This window comes from Ixodes scapularis, unplaced genomic scaffold (genome assembly GCF_016920785.2).
Source record: "Ixodes scapularis isolate PalLabHiFi unplaced genomic scaffold, ASM1692078v2 PGA_scaffold7__128_contigs__length_106722199, whole genome shotgun sequence".
NCBI classification, from domain to species: domain Eukaryota; kingdom Metazoa; phylum Arthropoda; class Arachnida; order Ixodida; family Ixodidae; genus Ixodes; species Ixodes scapularis.
In genome coordinates, this window is record NW_024609882.1 from 58,669,668 (window position 1) to 58,680,208 (window position 10,541).

At 44.5% G+C, this 10,541-nt stretch overlaps 1 non-coding gene across 1 annotated transcript; it reads left to right on the top strand.

Annotated features, from left to right (window-relative positions):
* The first annotated feature begins 1,679 nt into the window (after positions 1-1,679).
* Positions 1,680-1,752, top strand: Trnas-cga. The gene has a single exon. It is a non-coding gene; the product is annotated as a tRNA-Ser (tRNA).
* Positions 1,753-10,541: the final 8,789 nt, after the last annotated feature.

Sequence of the window (10,541 nt, forward strand, 5' to 3'; positions counted from 1 at the left end):
AGCGCGTGACGCTCTGGCGCACTTGGTGCATGACTTGGCCGGTAAAATGGCGTCTATGCAGTCGCCCAAGCTACGTGCTCGAGCTGAGTAACACCGGATTGCGCGCACTTCCATATGCATGAGAAAACGATTGGGCGGAAAAATGGCTGAGATGTCACCACTCCAGCAAAAGCGCGCGTGTGCATTAAAGCACTCTAGTCTCGCTGCGAATTCCCTGTTTCGTACTTAGTGTAAGACGCTGTCGAAGTTGCTGGAACGAGCATGGACTTTGATCTCGCAGATCATCTATACGCGTTTTCGCTCGTGCGAAACCATAAATGAAGCCTCGCACTCGCGCCTGTAGGTTGGACAGCGTTGTATACTGCGACGGCGGTGTGGCTGACGGTAACGGTGTTAATGGATGACGAGAAGAATAATTTCACTCTAAAGCAGAGCCGCTGCGTCTGGTTCTGGCCTCGACGATCGGTACCTCCACCAATGAGAAAGGTTCAAGTGCGGTATCCGATTCACCCTTGTCGATATCCTCTGCCAAAGTGGCAAAAACGACAGAAAAACAAATACGTATCGCAAAGCAAGTTGACGAGATCTTTTCGTTTTTTATAGTTTTAAAAGTGAATTTAGATTATGTTGCCTCTTATTACCTTATGTAGCAAAACGCAGCTGCAGAAAACTCAAAGTGGGTACACGATTGTGTTCTGTCTGCATACGTCGATAAAGAATAGAACAAGCGTCATTATCAGGGGATGGCGCACATCGGCGAAAAAATGAGAGTAGACGAGAGGTTGTTGTTAATTCAGAAAGTGGGGGCCAGAAGGTAAGAAATTATGGTCAAAGATAATGATTTAATCAACGCAGAAAAAAAAAGAAAAAGAACAGGGCTTGTATGACATTGCCGTGTGGTCTTCATCTACAACAATAGAATTTGACTTAAAAATACCCTTCAAGATAGACAACCAGCAAAGAAACTGAACAGCAAACAGAATGACTTCCTTGTTTTATTGATAGATGACACGTATTACTGGTCCATCAAGAATGACGAGTTGTTCTATATCCATTCGCTCATTAGAGTACGTAGGTACTATTTCCTTTCTATGGCCACTGGTTTACCGAACTGGATTTACCATCGCTTCGAGAAAACCGGCCTTGGTCGTGATGTCTTTAGGCACTCGTGTGATGTCTCAAAGCTTTCACTGTGCTTCTCATGTACACTATGGAATTTGTGATTCGCAGGCGATGATAAGTGCCGTCACAACCATTGGCTACGCAGCGAATTCAATTATTCATCGACCGATTGCTTGTTCACGAGCGCACACGTTTGAGTGACGCAACGCTCGTGCCCAATGCGTGAGCTGGGGTCGGCTGACGAGCTTCGGGTACCGCGGATGTTCACTGTGAAAGGGCAGAGAGCTTCCGAAGAAAAAAATGTACGAAATAGTCTCTTATATTTTCAAATGTCCGTACCGAAAGACATATAATTTTGACTCTTTACCCTCTTTCTTTTGGTCCACTACAAAATATTAGATTACTAAAATCCGAATATAAAATTATTTATTCTGGCCCGAAAATTATTCATTTTCCCTGCCACCAGGACCTCAGTTCCCTTTAACCCATTTCCTCAGTCAATAAAGTTTTTTTCTCTCTGTCTTTGATAAACCCCGTTCGCTCTCAAGACGTCTAACTCCTGGTTAGCTCGGTTGGTAGAGCGTTCCACTCGAAATGGAAATGTCCCTGGTTCGATACCAGTACCAGGCGGACATTTTTTGGTCACGCACCAGTCACCTAACTGTGTTTAAACATTTGTACCTTATTAAGGGGAATAACCCGCTTATTCCCCTGGAGAAGGGGAATAGGGGGGGTTATTCCCCTTCTCCAGGGATTAATATCGTAATTCTTGTCTAGCTCGCTTTCACCTTTGCATTCATTGCATTATCATAATACCCTTAAAATGCAGGCTGTTCACCCTTTTTGGTTAGACGGGTGGAAAATGATAGCAGCTGGTGGTACCTTTGCATAAATATTATTATAATCTCTTTCAGTTGTATTGAAATAATCTACATCACTATCACTACGACCTACTACCATAGTACTACTACCATAGTGGAAAATTCTTCAGGAAAGATACTGTTTTCTGGTGTGCCAGCGGACTTTTCCCTCCCGTGATTTAGTGTGATACAACCACCATGGTATTCAGGTGTGACACCAGCACTCTGGTGTTCTGGTGTGACTCTAAAGCTCTTGTGTTTGGGTGATATCTTCGCTCTGGTGTTCTGGTGTGATCAACAGCATGTTTAAGTGGACCACTTTAGTGTCATCGAGCGACACCAGGTTTTGATTTGGGGTGATGCTGCAATGCTAGCTGTGGGTTAAAATGGTGCTCTGTTAAAACTCACTATAGAGGTTTGCTGTTTCCTGTCGTTCTCAGTCACGTTGTTTCCGTATCTAGTATTCGGGATGAAAAAATAATAAAACATTTCAACCCGGAATATGCTATAAAATATAGATGAGGCAAAACGAAAATATGTGACAATCACCGCATTTTTCGTAAACACCTTTTAGTGGCGTGGAGAGTTTAAAACGATGTTTTACCGCATTCCAGAAGTGACGACATTCAAATGTCAGCGCCCTTATGGAAAAAGTGTGTACTGAGAGACCATAAAAAGTGAGACACGAAGCTGGTTGTATAATTACTTCATTCTAAAGAACTTATTCTTAAGAAGCAGGATATACCTTTCTTTTCCACCGACGATGAAAACCGTACCAGAAGTTCGAAGTGTACGAATATAATATCGTGTTGTTGTCTCAGCAACTCTATAAATTAAATGACAGTCCCACAAAAACATATGTGTGAACAAGCATATACAAATGTCTTAGTCGCTCCTAAAAACTTTAATGCACATTCTCGAACTTTACAGGATTTAATAAGACATGTTATGAAAGTCAAAGAGATCTTCCATCTGAAATCTCTTTTAAAGAAAACCCTAACTGCTCTTTTTCCGATGTTGCAGCTCGGTCGTTTCCCTGTGGTAGCGGCATAGGATAGTTGCTATTCCTGAAATCAATCTGCTGTTGATTGTTCTCTGTCATGAATAGTGCTGAAGGAACCTGTGACAAAAAAAAGCGTGAACTTTTTTTTTTGTTACATTAACACAACATTATATTATACTGGTTATATTATTAACACAACATATGCTTCTAGTATTATGGTATGTATGGTTCGCCCATGGCCTCCAAAATCCCGAATTGCGCGAACGCTTTTCCGGCCGTCCCATTCGTGCGGAGAGAGCATAAGCGGAAAAGGAGGAGGAGGTGGCGTCTCTCCGCACGGAGGCGCTCTCAACCCAGGCATCGAATTCGCCGTTTCAGTGGTTTCAGGGTGGCGCAAAAGAGAAGATTCCAAGAAAAACTCATGTGACGTCGAGTTACTGCAGCTTCTACTTATAGGTTTTTGTTTTTTCTGGTATAAGGGTAAAAAGCTGTCCTGGAATAATAAATAGGCAACTTGTGATGCTTATTTAATTTTAAATTTTCATCTCGTCGTAGCTTGAACTACAAGCGCGCCTTTTGATATATTTGAATAATACCTAAAGCGCGTATACAACCCCCCCCCCCCCGGCCAAAAAAAAAAAAGAAAAAACTAGCTCTCTAAAAAAAAAAAGATTAAATTTCCCTAAATAAAATCAACAAGCTGTACTTTTTTTTTCTTTTTTATATCTCCGCACGTTGTTTGACGTAGCTTTCTTAGCTTAAACACGAGGTTTGACACTATCCAAGCAGACTCCTCGTGTTGTCCCTTTAATATATTTTTATTGCTTATTACTCAATTTATGCAGGTCATATTGCGATCCTTGCTTATACCAGAAGCACTCTTAAGCCGGGGTCACACTAGTGTGCCTCAATGCCCTTCTGTTTAGGGTGATGTCATCTTTTGTAGCACCCGATGCCGACAGCACGCGCTCACAGGGAAAATACAAAGAAATCGCACGAAACAAAATGTCGCCGTAACACAGTCAGCGCCACGAGCACGTGCAGAGGCACGATCTTTCACGCGCTTCAGAACAAAAAATAAAACTAAGCGTTCGAAACAAAATGGCGAGATATCATCACCCCAAGCAAAGCGCACATGAAGGCACCTTAGGTCACACTGCTTATACATCAACAAAAGAAACTGCAACCAAACACGAGTCACCACAACATCCGTAGTTAAAATGGCGCGTGGCGAGTTTTTCTTTGAACTTATTGCCATGGGACATTCGAAGCAAGGTTCTTGCGGTGACTTCCGTTTAGAACTGTATGCAGACTGTCTTTTGTATGATGTATAAGCAGTGTTACCCCGGCTTTAGAGAAACAAGTTATGGCGGTGAGATACGACCATCTCGCAATGATTTTGGCGTTTTTTTTTTTCTTTATAAACACCGTGATAATTATAGGCACTAACTCAAAAGATAGGGCATTATCTAATAAATGTCTGGTTTTCGGCACATGTTGCACAAACCGCCACATCCCGTTATGTGCCTTGTGATGTAATAAATTGATATGCAAACAGACAATGAGATATAAAAAAAAAACTTAACTCTGGTTTATTAATAAATTCCAATATTGTTCCAAATTAGTTTATTCGGTATTCCGACTTCCAAAAATAGTTTATTTACTAATTTCCAAGCCTTGAATTTTTAGATTAGACGCAAAGTAATTTGCGATGCAGTGGTTTCGAGCAGCTTCTTTAGATACGGTACCCGCTCTATCATCCTCATGCCTATGTTGACGAGCAATGTCATTACACACTTCTCTATTACAATTCTAGAAGTTTTTGTCTCGTGGTCATCTTGCCGGGCACCCTAGAAGGGGGCATCTCTATGAATATGGCAAAATCAGTGCTGTTAACTTAGAAGCAACCTGTGCTTTCTAATACGTAGAACATCAGTGTCAAGGGCTTCTTTGACGGTAACCAGCGCTGCCACAGGTGACGAGCGCGTTGGCATATATTGGCGTTGGTCGTCTGCAAGAATATCTTCCTTTCCTTTTGCTTTCCTGTTCACCAGGCAAAAACGCTGGCATGTGTACTTGAGACCAATTAGCTCGGGTGGTGTCCGTCATTAGATCGCAAACTCTCGCCATGGTATGAGATGGACGTTCCTCACTACAATCCAGACTCTCTTAGCAATTACAGCGGTAGCTCCGACACCTTATCCAACCCTAAATTATCCGTGTGTATCTTGCATCTCACGTGGAGGATCCATCTCCAGTGTTTTTTCGGAGAGCGACACACTCCCCCATTCATAACCATAAAACTATCCAGATGGTTGATGTCACACGACTGCTCGCCTAGTTACGTGATATTTTAGGTTATGTGACTCTATGATATCACGTGACCGTGAGGCGCCACGTGACATTATGACGTCATAGAGATTCTGAAGTCACGTGACGTCGCGGTGTCACATGAGAACACAGATACCCTGCATCATTTTGAATAAGTGGAGAGGCCATAACAGCTCTTGCTAGAAAAACGCAGAACGTGCGTAAAATTAGCCTTGTAAAAAGTTGTTTTGGCAGATGAAGAAAAACAAGTTCAGCCGTCCCACCAGAACATTTTTTTTTTTACCCACGAACTTTTATCCTTACGTCCACTACCCATTTTGGCAGACCAGGAAGTATCCGAAAACAAAACAGACCTTGGAGCCAGGAAAACGAAACATGCAGCCCGACGATGCGACTGAGTCCCCCCCCCCCCCTGCGATGCCTGCGACGCTGACGGCTCGTCGCTCTGTGAAGGATGTCGCCAAATCGCAGCGAGCGACGGAGTTAGCGCCATTACACTCGAAACTGCTGGGCATTGAGCCGAAGAGGACGGCCGGAAAAGCCTTCCCGGGCGTCGGATCTCGGAGGTCATGTTTCGCCTTAAGAGCAACGTGGGAAATTGAGAACTTTTTTCGAAGGGTGAAACGCAGACAGATTCCTCCAAATTTTATGTTAACGTTTGTCGTCAGTTTTGTTTCTTCCAAAGGTATTTGAGCCCATTTTTCGTGTGAATTTTTATGAATATCACTTTTTTTATTTGTGTATGCTCGAATATGTCCTTCCTGCGAAAGAAAAACATTTTTGTGAACTATTGTTTTTTTGTTTGTTTTGTTACTCGGAAGAAATCGATGTTCAAATGCTACAATATTCTTCGGTTATTCTCTGGAGTCAAATTCGCCTGTACACAATGCAAAGAAAGTTGTTTTTCTTTTTCTTGCATAACATTACTCAATATTTTTGTTTCCAGCAATTTTTCTAGATAGACACAGCACTTTTCTTCTTTTTTTTTTTTAATTGAAAGTGTGTTCTACCGTCTATGGACACAAGTCTTATTGCCACTGACGGACCCGCTGAACAATATTGTATTTATATTTGTATTATTTAAACGTTATATTATTAATATCATTATTATTATTATTAAGTAGTAAGAAGAAGACGTCTTCGGGAGCAGACGTTGGTCAAGACTAGGTCAAAAACCTCTCTACCGGCCTCGGCTCACAAGTAGGCTCCCGGAAAACCATCTTGCCAGGCGTTCGAATTGCTGGCTCTGCGGCAGCTTTGTCAACTCTTCTAGTGCGGTACTCTTCGTGGTGGGCTGACTGACTCCTTTCCGATTCGCACGAGCCTTCTGAACGTCGACTGAAAGGGCAATGAGGATGGCTCCAATGATTGAATGAGCAAAGTGCTCGCAAGCAATACCGGTTGATATCAAGACCTTGGTTTGTGCGGACTGCAGGAGCGCTTACCACATTGGTAAACTGTGGGCTGGAGTGTATGAGTCAACGTTTACCCCCGTGGAATCGGCAAAGAGGGACACATAGATATGTAAAGCATGCCGCAATAAGGATAGCCCTTTAGTTATACGCGCAACGCATACAGGCCCATCATGGGCAAAGGGGCTTCTAAGAGAGAAGCTAACATCAATGAGCGTAAAGCTGGAAGCGTTGCTTCCCTTAAACGTCACAGTCGAATTCTCGCATTCTTTTCCCGCCAAGTTTGATGAACTGCTAGTGTTGAAGTATCGATCAATCATTTCCCTACAAAATATAACTCTGTCCTGATACCTGCAACATCAAACCAGGAAGCCTTCAGGCCTCAGCGTCCGTCGCAAGCCACAGAGATGCAAAAGAGCCGCGCTGAGCAAAATGACAGTGAGCAGCACTCGCGTCTTGCTAATATGAAATCGCATGGCTTGCCTATTTTCCCCGGTGAAAACCTTGTTTTCTAAATAGCGGATCTTGCTAGCAACCTGCATATCGCTAACACATTTCCGCCTACTGACATCCTCGCAATCCATCGCATGGCAATCAGGCGTACGCATGATTCCGCCCATTTTGATCTAGGTTTCTTCCCTTATAGTGAAGGAAACTTCACTCTAACCGACTGAATGAGGCACACTTCGTTCACTGAGCTAAGATGGCCAACCAAGACTCTACTTTGATGACAATACCACGCGACCAAACATGGAGCCATTCTGGCTAGCGAAATAAGAGGGCAAGGCTCAGGGTTCTAAATTAATATATGTGAAAAGGGCAGAAATATTTGTAAAACAGGTTACGGATTTTCCTTTGAATTGCATCAATGAGCTTACAGACAGTGACAAGATTCTACGAATTTCGCTCGAGTGCAAAATGTCGACGGTCTCTGTAGTTTCTTTATTAAAAATTAACAAGAGGCAAATTGCACAATAGTTAATGTTAGCTTCGGCTGCAGTCTCAGCTGAAGGGTGAACCGAGTATTCGCAATTCCAGCCCCTTGGTCGCCCTCTCGAGGACAAACGAAGACCCAGAGGGGCGGGGACGGTAGCGGAGACAGTGGCAGGGATTGTCGGCCTTGGCGCTGCTGTTGCCATAAGGTTCTGGTAGGTGTGTGTGTGCGTCTGAACCACGAAATTTAACCGAGTGCGTTACAATATAAATTATCTCGATCCGCTTTGCGACTCTTAAAAACAAACATGTTAATTGTCTTTACGCACATCCGCATCTCCGTCACCTGCACTGGCCACTTCCGCTTCGCAATTGTTGTAAAAAAAAAAAAAAAAAAACTTTTAGCACGCTAAACCAGCGTCAGCGAGCAGGCACACGGGAGGTATTCCAAAGAATCTGTCTCTTCCGCCATCTTGCGACTACCGCCCCTCCATCTATAGGGCGTTACAAAAATGGCCTTCAACGCGCTGCCATCTTTGTGTGCTGGGCTCTGGAACGCCTTCTGAACATGCGCTCTTGAGCTGGTATGCTGTAAATCGGGCGCTGCGCATGCGTCCACAGCTCAGTGACTCAGCATTTTTCGCCCGCGTGATAAGCGATGGAAAGGTTTATACTGCGTTGGCGCTGCGAAAAACACGCCGGGACGCACAGATAGACGTGTCTCCCGCTTTGCGGCTACTCTTACCATGCTTCGGCACATTAGCCGCTTGGGGCTGGTGCCACTGTCAATTACGTCATCCAGAAACTTCTTTGTAAAGACTGCATGGCACGTGAATGTAATAGAAATGCCCAACGGCACCACTGTGACGTGTCGGCGGTATCGCTGTAGCTGTAGTATAAAATCACACATGACTGCTAATTTTGCTTTCAGAGTCATACTTCGACTGAAAAAGCAAGTCGTGGCTGGTATCTTTATGCCTCTTGCTTCGTCGTTCGTTTTCGTACCTTTCTATCATCTAATGCCGCCCTCTGATTGACTGGAGAACGATTAATAGAATCTCTGGAGTCAACGCGCCTTGATTTGCCACCCCACCGTAAGTAATTAGAGCCAACACAAGTGAATTCCGTAAAGTATATGCCGAACGTTATTGTACTTTTACTGGATGAGATCCTAAAAAAAATTAAATATCGGCATGGTACTCACGATTACCTCCAAATCCCTGAAAGCTAACTCATCATATTGCTGAATGCTTGCACCTAAGTAAACGTGAGTTCAGCTTTCTTGCTTGTGCCGCGCGCAGGGGCAGCCGCAAGCATGACACATATGAACGTCGATAGCAGGGGAAAGCGAAAAAAGCGTCATGTATTCTTTGGCAGGCGGTGTATATAACGCACACAGGATCACGTGACTCACTTTCTAGAAAGATCGGGATGAGTCAGATGCGCTGTTGCCACATCTCCCTTTTTTTTTCTCTTGGATAGGGCCGTATCGCAACAATCTTGCGGCGCCCGACTGCTAGGCGGTTAAATCGAACACTTCAAACAAAACTCTTTTTTGCGAGCAAACATCAATTTTACAGATCCCTGCCGGGTGTGGAAAACAAACATTTTTGAACAAGCAAGTAAATATCTACTGAGCAGACCAGCTGCCAGCTTCGTAGCGTTCCGGTTTTCGGACCACGCGTCCGTACCATGATACATAGCCTGGAGACGTAGCCGGAAACGAATTGTCACGTGCCACACATGTCGGAGGCGTAGTAGGCAACGGAGATTGCGCACTAAGGCTTGGTACCTTCCTTAAGAAATTGCAACTGCCCTCGAAACTCTCTGGGTGGGTTCTATCAGCGTTCAGGAAAATCAGACACCTGCAGTTTCTTTCAAGAATCAATCCTGAGCGTGTCTCGACCACGAAAGGCTATTGGCCGGGTGAAGGACTCTTGCTTCCTGCATGCAGTTCTTTACCCAAACAGAGGCTCCTGGCCTCAGGGGTTGAAGTTGACGGGCTGTATGGCTGCGGTAAAAATGTCGCCGCTGCATGTCTCGAAAGCATGGTCCCATTTTTGTGGCCTTGTTTAGGCTCACTGCTCGGGAACCAGGCTTTGAGTGGGCAGAGGAAGCGTGGTACTCAGGAGCCTGCCCATCAGTAGTTCTGCTGGGCTTTCTTCCAAGAGACCACGGAAGGCGTACTCGCGAGCAAACGCTTTAAACTCTACAGATACAAATTGTGTTCCATTATCGGAAACCACAACTTCTGGGACGCCATGTATCACGAAAAAACTGTTCAGATTCAGGATGACAGTGGCACTTTCCATGGATGACAGGAGATCGACTTCGCGGTACCTGGACAAGTAACCAACGGCGATAAGATAGTGGGATCCCTCTCAAATTACACGAATCAACTCCGACTCTCTGCCAGGGTCTCTGCGGTGTGTCTTTCGGAATCATCGGCTCAGCGTTTGGGTCGCGCCTCTCATATCCACAATTGGTTACTAAGCTACCAAGCTGGGAACTTAGTCCAGACCACCATACTCGCCCTTTAGCTCTTCCTCTGTATTTCCCAATCTCTTGATGGCCCTCGTACAAACACTTCAAGACATCATCTCTAACCTCCTGGGGAATCACCACTTCTGACACCATGTAGCGTTATCGCTTGCGCCACGCGCAGGGGCAGTCACAAGAATGACACACACGAACGCCGATGAGCAGGGCAGAGCGAAAAAAAAAACCTAATTTATTCTTCGTTAGGCGATATATAACGCACACAGTATCATGTTATTCGCTTTCTAGAAAGATCGAACTAAAGCCTAGATAAGAGCTTCCTACAAGTAGGGACATACTTTGAAGCGCCGACTGCGTGACGGTGCAGGTTTTCGGAAGCGA